This window comes from Tupaia chinensis, unplaced genomic scaffold, assembly GCF_000334495.1.
Source record: "Tupaia chinensis unplaced genomic scaffold, TupChi_1.0 Scaffold000270_1, whole genome shotgun sequence".
Taxonomy (NCBI): domain Eukaryota; kingdom Metazoa; phylum Chordata; class Mammalia; order Scandentia; family Tupaiidae; genus Tupaia; species Tupaia belangeri.
This window is the reverse complement of record NW_006159750.1, coordinates 929617-944586: the sequence shown is the minus strand read 5'-3', so window position 1 is coordinate 944586 and position 14970 is coordinate 929617.

Below are 14970 nucleotides of genomic sequence, written 5' to 3'. Positions count from 1 at the left end.
TGACTAAATAATAAAATATAGCAGGTGGCGTGGTGAAGGCATTGAAATTCCCACACGGCTGACTATGGCAGCTTGCTTTCTCCCTCTCCCTCTCCCTCTCCCTCTCTCTCTCTCTCTCTCTCTCTCTCTCTTTCTGGCAAAACTCATATGGAAAAATAAACAAACAAACAAATAAATCTTTAAAAAATAATCACAAAAGAAATTAAATAAAATAACACTAAAAAATCACAAATATTTGGTTGCCTAAATTATTCCATTAAATATCTGAAGTTATCATATGACTTTTTTACAAGTAAGCAAAATCTTATACTAATATTGAGGGCATCAGTTTCTAAGGCATATGATTAATTAATGCAGCTTTGATTCCAGGTTTAATAATTTATTTGCCCATCAATGCCACTATAAAATCCCAGAAGCTCTTTACAAACTTTGCAATGAGATAGAAAAAGCAGGTGCTATTAAGAGAATATGCAAGTTTCCTTTACAAAATGCCAGAAGTTGATTGTGGACCAACTGGGGAAGACCTATGAGATCCTCCCAGTGTACACAAAAGGAAGGAATCCATAATTAAATTACAGTTAATCACAGATGGTTATTTTACAGCAGGTGCTCTGCTTTGGAAGTGTAGCTCTGTACCATTTTTGTTCCAACATAGTTCTTAATCCCTATTGGTTATCTGAAAATAGTTATGGTTAGAAAATTGTTTATTTTGTGGTTTAAGATATTATTTATAAATTCCACAAATCTGTAAAATATTATTTCATATAAACTTTTATGCAAACTTTGTGAGCTATATACACTGATTTTTGGTATTTTTTAAATTCACAGAAAAACAAAGTTTAAATGTTATTAGCATATTTATAAACTCCTTTGATATGGAAATAATTTTCTTTCAAAGATATTACCTGAATTATATGAAAGAATAGCCACATTTTAAGAATGCAAAATTGCTCAACTTCAGAAAAAATTGAGGAGCTCATATAGTCAAGAGCACCTTCAGGGACAAACAACATGCTTGTTCTTGTTGAATTTCAGTTTCACACAAGTTAAGCATATAAACAAAGATTGCAATATTGGTCATTTATAGTAGTTACAATGTCTGAAAAGAAGGAATGAAATACATTATTTTTTACATCTTTTTTTATTTTTTTGGAGAGGTTTTTGTTACAGGGCGTGTCCGCTCACCAGAAAGACAGAGAGAAACAGAGTCGTGAAGCGAGAAATCACCTCCCAGGGGGGATGGCCAGGCCGCAATCCCTTCTCCTCTATTTTCCTCTCGGGATCTTGGGCACGCACACACACGCTTGGCGTGAGTTTAAGCCACCGGGCCTGGGACTCAAACTGCGGTTGACTACATGGGAGTCCAGCAACATAGCTATTATGCTAACTGCTGGTCCCTATTTTTTACATCTTTAAAGTTAACATTCACATTCTAAAGATAACTGCTCAGCAATGCAGTTGTCTTTCTAAAATATCAAAAATATAAAGCTGATCTAAGTATACAAATGGTAGGTTAATTATTAAACGTCTATTAAGTGAAAGCTTATTAGCTAAATGCAAGTTATAGTCAGCTTTTTCAGCTCTGGGGTTTTATTGTGGACCTATTAATATGCCACAGTATTGTTAAGTAGCCACTAATTTCTTTGAACTCTCTCTTTTTGCCTCTTCTAAATCTGGGATATAGAGGGAAACAGAGTTCTTGTTCCCAATTTGGTTTGGCACTGCTTTCTGGCAACATAACCTTCAATCTGTTATTTTCTGCTGTGATTCAAATAAGTATTTCTCCTAAAATAGGAGAAGAAAGCACACACAAATGCACACACACACACACACACACACACACACACAGGAATAAAATGGGGAATATAATACCCAGTACCACCTTATATGAAAAGTTACTTCTTCAGATTTGGGGAAGAAAATTATAATATCTCTTTCCAGGCAATAAGATGCATAGAATGCTTCAAATTAGGTATATTTCAGATTTAAGAATAGCATTACCACATGTGGGACTTCAGGTGAACTTGAGTTGAATGAATAGGAACTAGGTCTGGGGTCAGCAGGTAGAGTGATTAAGGCTCTGGACTCCAACATGGCTGACTGTGGTATGAGTCCCAAATCTGGTGACTTAAAAATCATGCTTGGTCAGTAGGTGGCATGGTGGTTACAGGTACTGGATTCCCACATGGCCAACCACGTTTTGAGTCCAGGACCATACACTTGCTGGAGAGAGAAAAAAACAGATAAAGTAAGAAAGTACTCTACACGGGGAATGGTCAGGCTGCAATCCCTTCTCCTGTACCTTGGCCCCATTTGAGATTTTGGGTATGCATGCACACATCCTTGGCATGCTTTTCAAACAGACAGGTCTGGGATTTCCATCACAAAGTCAGCTATGTGAGATCAGCTGCCCTAACCTTCATGCCACTATACCACTGGCTGGCCTGGGACTCTAAATTTTTGTCCTCCCCATAGGGCATGTGTACTCACAGGAGGGAGACACACAGAAAGACACACAGAGAAAGAGAGGGAGAGAGAGAGAAATCACACCTCATAGAGGATGGCCATGTCTCAATTCCTTCTCCTCTATTCTTCTCTTGGGATTTTGGGCTCTCATGCTCATGTGCCTGGCATGATTTTTCCAAGCCAGCAGGTCTGGGACTCAAACCACAGTTGTTCATGTAGGAGTCCAGTGTCTTAAGCACCATGCTACCTGCTGTCCCCTCTAATGTATTTTTAATGCATGATATTTACCAATTACATTGTCAGCAGAGACAATACTATTTTTACAAGAGAAAACCATGACTATTGCTCTGTCAAGCCCCTGATGACTATATCAAAAGAAAAATAGTACTCGTAAGCACATTCAAATTAGAGGGAAGGACTGAGAATAGTGTAGTTTACCTAACTGATATATAATGGTTAGTTTCTTGTCCATGTCATTTAATTAATTAATTAATTTACTTAGAGAGATTTTTGCTATAGCATGCTTGACAGATAGAGAAACAGAACCAGAAATCCTGTTGGGGGAATGGCCACACTACAGTTCCTTCTCCTCTATTCTCCTCTCAGGATTTTGGGCATGTATGCACATGTGCTGGAATGAGTTTTAAGTTGCTGGATCTGGGACTCGAACTGCAGTCAATTACATGGGACTCTAATGATGTAACCATTACACCATCTTCTGACACCTCCGAAATAATTTTAAATGCTATTTAGAATGTTCATTTATCACCTTTATTATAAATCCACCTACTAGAATTATGTGTTGTATGTACATTTCAAAGTATAGATTTTACCAGTAAAACACACTGTGGAGACATAAGTGATTGGTGCACAGTAGTCACCATACCAGGGTAAAATCCATATTTCATGATGTATTTTTTATATTTTTCTATGCAAAAATGCATCATAACTTTTCCAACAACCAATAGATACAATGAGCTCTGACATTACCAGTTGAAGATGACTTGCTTTTAAAAGCATTCATTAAGTAGCATGCTTTGAAAACAAAGATTATATTTCCTGAAAATCTATCATGGTGACTAATTTCCATTGGTCAAAATGGTATTTACATATCACAGAGAGTGTTTTCTAAGGAAAATCCAAATTTTAAAAATTATCTTATTAGTCATCATTGCATCTTTGATGTAAGCAGATTTACCCATTCAGTTATTCTTTTTTTATCCTGTTTTTCATTGAGAGGATTTTTCTATAGGGCGTGTGCGCTCGCCAGAAAGACAGAGAGAGACAGAGAGACAGAAAACGAGAAATCACCCCCCAGGGGGATGGCCATGCTGCAAATCCTTCTCTTCCATTCTCCTCTCAGGATCTTGGGCACACACGCACACGCGCCAGGTGTGAGTTTACCCATTCAATTATTCTTAATGCCAGAACTGGTAGAACGCTCACTCAGGGGGCTTAGACTCATGTTCTTTCTACTCACTGCAAAGAGTCAAGACTTGGTGAATAAGGGAATGAATTTATTTGGTAAGGCCAACACTGTGTAGAGAGCAGACTTTAGCTTATAACCATCTCTGCAGTATTGGACAAGATACAAAGCTTATGTAGGGTGAAAAAACAAAGGGCAAGTTATTGAGGAGGCTTTATCTTTCTTAGGATCACAAAGATAACAAAGAGACAGCACAGCATCAGGGGCAAAGAGGTGCAGTTTCCCTCCTGGGCATTTGGGGTGGGCCAGAATGACTGGTTTCCTTCTCTGCAAAGGGCTTAAAGAAAAACAACAATTAACAAGATATCAGAAGCAAATGGAGTCAGTCAAGACAACTCTAAGGTCCTAGTTCAGAAGTCAGGAGTGACTTTGTAATGTTTGATCTAATAAACTCTCCATCAGTCATACAGGCAGGGGCTGATGGAGTCTGTTCCTCTCTTTATCCATAGCCAGGCATTTGTAAAGACTTAGCAAAATTACTGATAACATCCATCATTTAAGCATTAGGTTCCATCTATTGTGAGGGAAGTTTCTAAAAGATGCAAGTGAAGGAAAAAAATAAAAGATAAAGTCAGATTTTCCTAAGTTTAATCTATTAAGGTGAACTCTTAAGACTTAGTAGAATGTAGTCACTTCTCTTGTGGTTTGGTTACATACTGATCAAAAATTACTGAGATATAAATGAATGAGATGCAAATTAATAAGGTGCTTTGCCTATATCTTGTAAAATATGGTGGAGATAGTCAATTGTATATCTTACACTTTAAATACATTCATTAAAAAGTGTCATTTTGTGAGTCTGTGAGAATGCTATGCTTCATGCAACAAGTGCACAAAGAATGATTAGGTAGAACTCTGGTCTCTGAAGTTTTTATGAGATCTGGCCCTCCAACAATCTAGTGCATAGAGCAAGATAGCAGAATAGAAAGCCCAGACCTTCCTTTCTTCCAAAACCATACATATTCCACTACAATACCAGACAAATTCCTTTTGTAAGAAGTTCAGAGACTAGCTGAGAATCCATGCCCTGGGTACAACATCATCAAAGGTGATAGGAAAGCTCCAGACATTGTCTAGCTATAATCTCTGTACCCTCCACCAAGCCTGTCCAAGTAGGTATTGTGAGATTGAAAAATGAAGCAGATATTTCATAGAGGATTTGATAAAAATTTACTATCAGAGAATATAAAAGGAGGGGAGTTGAATTTGGAGGAAGTTGTTTCTCACTAAAGAGCTAAAGAGTCCACAACTCTTCCAATGAGCTGGAACCTTATATAAAGGAGTGGGACAAATAAGGCAGGAGCTAGAAATATAAAATATACAGATAGGGTAAAGACCCAAGACAGAGACACAATAAGCTGTACTAAGCTGGAATCACAATGGGTAAAGAGCTGGCTGCATTAGGGCTCAAAACAACTATAGCTAAGGGCAGCAGTCTCAATCTGCTAACCACACTGTAACAAGAAAAGACGATACGGGCTTCAGACCACATGAAGAATGCGGGTAAAACAGACTATCGCGTAACTGTTTTCTGAAGTCCACTTCCTTTTCAGAGAGCCAGATCATTACTCAGACCGAAAGATAAAAAAAACCTCCTCTTCAGCTCCTCTTCTGTGATATTTTCCACCCTGCTTTGGAAGCTTTCCATTCCTTGCTTTAATAATCTCCTGCTTTGCCACATTTCTGTGTGTCTGCGCTCTAATTCTCGGTGAGTGTGAGACAAGAACCTGTTCATCTCATGGTCCTGAATCCAGCACCGGTGCTGGGACTGATTACTCCAATATTCTGTGTCACAATCAATAAGGACAGGTGTGGGAGGTGAGTGTGAATATTAAAAAGCTAGAAAATAAAAGAGTGCTAGTCTTCCTCCTGTTGAGGATAATCTATCTCAAGTAGGAGTTCGGAATGACTTCTCAGGTAAGAAGTGGATTCAATCAGAGGCAGTACTGAATAGTTTTGCAATGCAGTGGAAGAGTGCAGAGGCACATTGAAGGTATTAGCGTGGTTCATTTATACACTCATACTGCCCTAAGATCTGAAGGAAAGCACCTACATTCTCCCTGGAGAAAAGGAGGGTTTGACTATATGACCCAGACTTTCTAGAAGTTACTCTAGGTAATAGCTTCTGTCTCGTCTGTCTCAGGAGTGAGGAGACCCAGTTTACTTGGAGCTAGTAAGAACAAAAACTGTCTGAAAGTAACATGGAAGTAGCTGCTATGGCCTCCCTTCCCTCCACCTCTACACACCTCAACTCCAGATCCCAGTTTCTCTCTGGAGAACAAAATAATTGGACTGAGTATCCAAATTTCCAAATTTTTCAGTTGCTGCCCTCGTGTATGGCTTCTGTCTCACTTGTATGGGAGGGCTAACTGGACTGATGTACTCTAGATGCTTGGGAGTCAGCGAGAACAAAGACAGTGATTTGAACTATCAGAAATTTTGAGAGGCTCCCAGAGTCTCTGGCTGTGCTAATTGATGATGGTCCTATATGAATGAAAACAAAGGAATGTCTGCTTTGTTAAAGTACAGATACCAACACAAAGAACCAAGAAAAAGGAAGAATCAGGAAATGACACCCAAAAGGATTCTGAGGGTAAATATTAAAAGAAATGCTTGACCAACAGGTGGTAAGATAACTATGACAAGATGCTCAACAATGTTGGGGTCACCCAGGAAGGTCCTGGGGTTCAGTCTAGGCTTCTCTGAACATATGAATGACCACACTATGCCTATAATCCCAGATCACTGAGGGTATTATTTGGACCATGGCCCTCTGCTAGGATTAGGCAATAGTATGGTGATTATGGCAGCTGGAGCTCACGTGGCTGACTGCATGGTTGGAGCCAAATACAGCAGCTGGAAAAACATGCTGGGCATGAGTATGTGCATGTCCAAAATCTTGAAAAAAGAAATGGAAGAGAAAAGATTATGGTATGACCATTCTTCATGTCAGGGAGTGTTTTCTCACTTTCTCACTCTTTTTCTTGAGAGTACACATTTTCTCTAGCAAAACACAAAACAAAACAAAAACACATACTTATCAGTTTCTAGGTATACATTTATTTTTTTACTTACTCATTTATTTCCCACCTTTCTAACCACACTTTAGTGTTTTTTATTTTTTTTATTTTTTGGAGAGGTTTTTGCTATAGGGAGTGTGTGCTCACCAGACAGACAGAGAGACAGAAAGCGAGAAATCACCCCCCAGGGGGGATGGCCATGCAGCAATCCCTTCTCCTTCATTCTCCTCTTGGGATCTTGGGCACGCACACACACGCACACGCTCGACGTGAGTTTTAAGCCACCAGGTCCGGGACGTAAACCGCGGTCGACTATATGGGAGTCCAGCAACATAGCCATTACACTAACTGCTGGTCCCCACACTTTATTTTTGACAATTACAGTAGAGGGCAGAGCAAGATGACTGACTAGAGCACCCAATGTCCATTGGTCCCACAAAAACGAATGAAAACAATGAATAAAGAACTGTTTTTCAACTATAGAGTCTGAAGGAGACTGTTAGTGTGCAATAGAAGAGTAAGGGAGACACTCGGGACACACAAACTTGGAACAGCCACATAGAGAATAAAACAAGAAGAGCTCTGCTTTTTTTCTTCCTATCCCCCTATTAGAAGCAGCAGGGATCCAGGAAAAATTCTGTTAATCCAGTGAGGAAAAAGTAAGTGGGAGGCACCCATAAGTCTCCATAAAAACCATGAACAACTGTAATTCTTATGGAACCACAAAAGATCCTGATTAGCCAAACAATTTTGAGCAAAAGACCAAAACTGGAGGCATCACCCCTCAAAATATACTACAAAGCAATAGTAATCAAACAGCATGGAACTGGCATAAACAAAGATATATAGATAAATGGAACAGAACAGAAAGCCCAGAAATAAATTTATATATTTATAGCCAACTGATTTTTGACAGAGGCTCCAAGAGCACACTCTGGGAATAGGACAGTCTCTTCAGTAAGTCATGCTAGAGAAGTAGATAGTCATGTACAGAAGAATAAATCTTGACCCCTATCTTTCACCCGTTATAAAAATCAACTCAAAATAGATTAAAGACTTTAAAATAAGACACAAAACTATGAAACTACTAGAATAAAACATAGGCAAATACTTCAGAACATTAATCTCAGTGGGGAAATGATTTTTGGATAAGACCTGAAAAGCACAGGAAAGAAAATTGAAAGTAGATAAATAGGATTACATCAAATAAAAAAGCTTTTGCACAGCAAAGGAAATAATCAGCAAAGAGACGACCTATAAAATGGGAGAGAAAATTCTCAAACTGCATCTGACAAAAAGTCAGTATACATAATGTATGAAGATAATAATAATAATGACTTGATCAAAAATTGGTTAAAAGACATTGAACAGTTTGAACAGACATTTCTTCAAAGAAGAAAAATGGCCAAAAAGTATATTAAAAATATGTTCACCATCACTGATTATCAGAAAAATACAAAACAAAACCTCAGTGAAATACCATCTCACCTTGGTTAAGATGGCAATTATCAAAAAAAAACAGAAAATATTGAATGTTGATGAGCTTCTAAAGAAAGGAGGAATCTGGGGCCAGCAGGTGGTGTGATAGTTAAAGCACTGGCTCTCACATGGCAGACTATGGTTCGAGTCCGAGACTCAGAGGCTTCATAATCACACAGGCCTCATGTTTATGTGTGCTGAAAATCCCAAGAGGAGAATAGAGGAGAAGGTACTGTGCACCACTATCCCAAATGTGGAGGTGGAGGGTGATTTCTCACTTTTCTTCTTTCTATGGCTCTCAGGTGAGCACACAAACCCTATGGCAAAATCCTTAAAGAAAAATAGAGAAAGAAAGAAAGGAAAATGCTTATTTAAGATATTAGGAAGGATAGGAGAAAAAAGGATAGGGCAAGATTAGTCAACAGATAAAAAATTATAGGTAGGAGGAACAGATTTTATTGTTCTATTGTACTATATAGTGCCTAAAGTTAACAATAATATGTTCTATATTCCAAAAATAGCTATAAGAAAGGATCTTGAAAGTTTTACCACAAAGAAAGCACAAATGCCTAAGGTGAGCAATATACTGGTTATTTTATTTAATTACCACTAATTGTGTTCATGTATTAAAACATTATACCACATAATTATGCAGTAGTATTAATATTATGTATAAGTTTAAAACTATAAATAAATTTTAGAGGATATTACAGCAATCATAATAGTGTCCACTAATCTTCCCAGTGCCCAAAAAGAGTATTTTATGTATAAAAAGTTTTAAGAGAAGAATTATTAATATTTATGTTATTTTTACTTACTATTATTACTGTTATTATTTTCAATTTGCTATAAGGTATGTGCACTCACCAGAGAGAGAGAAAGAGAGATTGCGACAAAGCGAGAAAATAAGCTGCCAGTGTAGGAACTTGAACTGAGGTCAGCCATGTGGGAGTACAGCACCTTAACCACCATGCCACCTACTGTTCTCTAAAATACTCTTAATAAATAGTTTTACAATGTGAATTAGTTAGAATGATGTTTATAGCCTAAGGAAAAATTAACATCTGTAAGATTTTTTTTCACCCTGTTCAATTTATATTTTGAACCCTTTCTATACTTACTAAATCAAAATTTCAGTCTTCCTCCTACTTTTGAACAATCTCATTCTCATTCTCATTGTGATGTGTACGTGGGCATGCCAGTTTGCCTGGTTTGCAGTTACCGAAATATTGCTCCAAAATAGGTATCTTAAAGTGATTGTAGACAACCAACATTATTCAATTTAATTTAAACATAAACATATAGATGCAATTTGATCATACAAAATATTTTCAAACTCTACTTTAGCTATTTTAGGAGCCAAGTTACTAAGATGTCACATCACTGACTTTTACTCATAAGATCTTGGCAGTTAATATTGACTACAAATCTTAGACTGTGCACAGGAGATCAAAGAATGCACTGCTTAAGCCTAATTCAAAGAGGTATATTTTGAAAGATTTTTCATAGTCAATATTAAATATTTTCTCCAGGCTCCTATGAGTTGCTTCATATTCTTATTACATTTCACATAAACAGAGTGATCGTATACGTTTTTTTTTTTTTATTTTCTGAATTAGTACACATTTGAGAATGAAAGGGGACATTATCATGTGTGGTAACAGACATAAATAGGACTGGCTTTGGCCACCCTATATATAACGAAGAGATAGGGAGTGGTGCAATCATAATATTGCATAAGGCACAGGGCTTGCTTAGTTCATAACGTCCCAATATACAAGCTGTCATTGACTTCTCATTAAAAATGGGATAAACTTTTGATGATTACACATCACCTCAATGTTAAATAACAGGGAATCTGTGTTCTTAGAGCACTAGGGAGAGGAAGATATACAGTATTATTTTATGACACTTTTTTTGAAACACAGGAAATTTTTTTTACTTTTATGAATTTATCAATTGTTATTTAAATCTAGCCAATTTTATCCATAATATTTTATCCCTAACAGAAAAGTGAGGTGGGGAGGAGGATAGATTAAGAGCTGCTGTTCCTGTTTTTTTGTTTTAGATTTTTTTCCCTAGGATGCATGCACTCACCAGAAAAGAAACAAGAGAGATAAAGTGAGAAATCACCCTCCAGAAGGGATAGCCATGCCATAATCTCTTCTCATGCATTCTCCTCTTGGGACTTTGATCATGCACACACATGTACCCCATGTGTTTTTCCAGCATTCCAGAGTTGGCTATGTGGAATCCAGTGCCTTAACCACCATGCCAGCTGCTGGCTCTGTTGTGCCTATTTGAATTCACTCAAAATCTGAACAAAAGTTTATCTTCTCTAAGACTAGGAAAAGTGCTCTGTAGTATCAGGCCTATGCAAATTGACTCAGTAATACTCAGCATTTAACTGATGTAAAGTGTTACTTATATAAAATTCAATGCTCTGATGGTTAAATCTTTCAAATTATTTGTATAGTTTTGTTCATATTACTTTTATTAAATCCGCTTAAGTGGTATTATTTAAACATCAGTTAAAGTGGTAGATAGTAATGCAAATGACGATAGAGGAAATGTCAGTTTAATAATTTTGAATAGCTAGTTGGTTTTTATTTTTTGAAGCTGCCTGAGTTTTTGATTTTCTTTACCAAAGTTTTACTGTCATTTTTAAATGTCTGTTAAATTAACATATGGTAAGCTAATTATTTGAAACATAAACCATGAGAATATACTTAGCACTATTATTGGTCCATGGAGAGCATTTATTGAATGCTAACTATAATTATTTTCCTTTTGTTTCCTGTTGCTGCCTGAATTTAACAATGACCAAAAACTGTGGAAGTACCCCAGAGAAGAATACATCCATATAAAATATTATTTTAATTTTAAAATCACAATAAAATATAAAATTATAAAAATTAGCCATTGAATGAATATTATTAACTACATTCAAAGATATGTATGTCAATAATAAAATGATTAATTTTACTTGACTTCTAATCAGATATATTTTTATTTTATCACTAGAATTTTTAACGTAAAACCTGATTTCCAAAACAGCTATAAATTTTATTATTTTTTTCTTAAGTTTATTTGTAACCTAACAAAACACATATAGGCCTGTAAAATGAATAAAACAGCAAGTTTTATGTTAAAATGTCAATGTTCTAGTGCAAATGTTAGTAGTATTAAGAAAAGCATTTTAGGGAACCAGCAGTTAGCGTAATGGCTATGTTACTGGACTCCCACGTAGTCGACCACGGTTCACGTCCTGGACCTGGTGGCTTAAAACTCACGCCAGGCACATGTGCGTGCGTGCCCAAGATCCCGAGAGGAGAATGGAGGAGAAGGGATTGCGGCGTGACCATCCCCTCTTGGGGGTGATTTCTCGCTTTCTGCCTCTATGTCTCTGTCTGTCTGGCGAGCGCATGCGCCCTATAGTGAAAAACCTCTCAAAAAAAAAAAAAAAAAAGAAAAGAAAAGCATTTTAGGGGACTAGCAGATCACATAATGATTGCTTTGCTGGACTCCTATGTAACTGCTCACAGTTTGAGTCCTGGACCTGGTGGCTTAAAACTCATGGCAGGTGCGTGTGCATATGTGCATGAAATCCTAAGAGGAGAATGGAGAAAAAGAGGTTGCAGTGTGGCTATCCCCCCTGAAGGTGATTTCTCTCTTTCTGTCTTTTCCTGTCTCTCCAGCAAGTGCATGTGCGCTATAGCAAAAATCTCTTAAAAAAAAAAAAAAAAAAAGAGCATTTTTGGAATTTGACTTTTGTTGCTTCTAATAATAAAATGTTGCCCCATTCTTGGGATTATCAAGGAAGTTAACTTTGAATGCAAAGAGGCTGATGTATATGACATATGATATATATAAAGAAGCTGACATGTGAAATGTCTTAATTAGGTTATGATACAGTGGTAAAACTAGCAAAGTAAAGTAAAATTATATTCAGGTACATTATCACTAACTACATTGTCTAAGAGATTCATGAGACAATTGTACTTTTCTATATAAAAATAAGAAAAGAAAAAAAAATCTGCGATGTTTTTAACCATGATTGGCATTTTAAATCAAAGTATGAGTTTATGAGACCAGCAGTTGGTGTAATGGTTATGTCGCTGGATTCCCATGTAATCAACCACGATTCAAGTCACAGATCTAGTGGCTTAAACTCACACCAGGTCCATGTGCGTGTTTACCCAAAATCCTGAGAGGAGAAAGGAGGAGAAGGGATTGTGACATGGCCATCCCCCTTGGGAGGTGATTTCTCGCTTTCTGTCTCTCTGTCTCTCCCTGTCTTTCTGGTGAGCACAAACACCCTATAGCAAAAACCTCCCCCCCCAAAAAAAATAGTAATTTATTTTATGATTATTTTTGGAATTTTATTAAAAAGTAGGCATTAATATGAAACACATAGATTTAGACATATTAAAACAATAGAATTATAATTTATAAAAACTTCATATTCTTTCAGAGGAGATAAAATTCTCATCAGAATCTAGCCCAAAATGTATTTGTTTCAGTTATTCTACTTTTCCCTGATCATTATACCATATAAGAATAAATGTTATATCTGAGTTTATGCTTGCATATTCAGTATACTCTGGTACAGTATAGTAGATGATGAACTATGAAGTTAAGGATATGTGAATAGATGAGACACTGTATCTCATATTTCACAGGCATATATGTGTTTCATTGGGCTACAAAGAAACTTAAGTATAAAAATAACGAAATTTATAGATATAGTGGTTGGAGGAATATTGAAAAAGCTAAAGCTAGAATTGCACCCTTTGCAGTAAAAATGAACCTGCTAAATATTCAACAGATACAAATCATCACAATACAAGCAAACAAATACCTGGCAAAGAGTTTAGAGTATAAGCTAACATTTACTGTGGAATTCAGTGTATTTATTTCATAGATTATTGTGAAATATTCTCCCACTTCACAATAAACAAATATTTCTTGTTCCCTTATTCTTTTAATAATAAGTATTGTCCAAAATTGAAGGAGTTGAAGTGGTCTATAAAGAAATTAAAATATATGCCAACAGTTTTACTTTGTTCATTGAATAATAACAAATTTTTCAGGTTATCTTTAAAATGCTTCAGAACTAGACTTTAGTTACACACACACACATAATACATACATATAATTACAGCAAGTAAGCTATTACATACACATATTTTAATTATATGTAATTTAATACTATGAATATATATGTACACATGCTTGCCAAATAAAGCAAGTATTAGTTAAATAATTTAATTAGCGCATTCTCTCTCTCTCTCTCTCTCTCTATATATATATGTAATTATTGCCAGCAGGTATGTGCACTCAACAACGAGAGAGAGAGATAAAGAAAGAGAGAGAGAGAGAGAGAAATGGAAAGCACCCTCCAATGGGACACAGTCACACTGTGATCCTTTTTTGCATTTCTTCACACTGTCAAAATTTTGGGCATGCATGAACATATGATTGGTTTGTCTTTGAAGCCCTCAGATCTGGAATTCAATCAGAGGTCAGCTACATGGGATCCCATTCTTATGCTCAGCACTGAAATGCTGCACCACAGGGCTGGCCCTGCTTTCTGGTATTAATGGAGCAAAAATATTCACCTTAATGGAAAAGCAAGGATCAAGATTGAAGAGAACAACAGACCACAATGTAAATTTGTCTTACATTGCTCTTAAATTTATAAGTTTCAAATTTGTAGTTAAACTTAATATCAAAATTGAGCAAGAGTAGCTTAGGACCAAAGGTAATTTTTCCTAGTTGACCAAATAAAGCAAGTTTTAGCTAATATAGGTATGTAATTTAATTAGCATGAAATTTACTACCAGCTCATATTACATAAACAATAGTGTTCTGATGCTATGTGTATTAGTCTGTGCAAGCTGCTATAACAAAATACTATGACTTGGTGACTTAAACAAAGGTATTTATATTTTTTTGCATTCCTGGAGACTGGCAGTCCAAGAGCAGACTGCCAAGATAGTCAGATTCTAGGGAGGGCTTTCTTTTTAGCTTGCAGGTATATGTATTCTCCCTGTGTCCTTATACAGCAGTGAAAGAGAGCAAAAAACCAATCTCCTTGGTATATCTTTTTAAAAAGAATAATTTATTTAATTTTATTTATTAATTTGTTTTAATTTGACCAGAGAGAGAGAGGAGAGAGAAAGTGAGAGAGCAAGTTGCCAGGTCTGGGACTCAAACCGTGGTTGCCATGTGGGAGTGTCTGGCACCTTAACTACCACGCCACCTGTTGGTCCCCTTTGCTATAACTTTTTATAAGAGAACTAATTCCATCATGAGGGCCCATCCTCATGACCTCATCTAAACTCCCAAAGGTCCTATCCTGAAATAACCATCACATTGAGGGTTCAAACATCAATGTATTTGGGGGATCTACACTCAGTCCATGCTACTATGGATATAGTTCATATATCAGAATACCATAAAATATATTCTTCAGGTTTGAGTTCTTATTTGAGCAAGAGTAGATGCTGCTAGTAA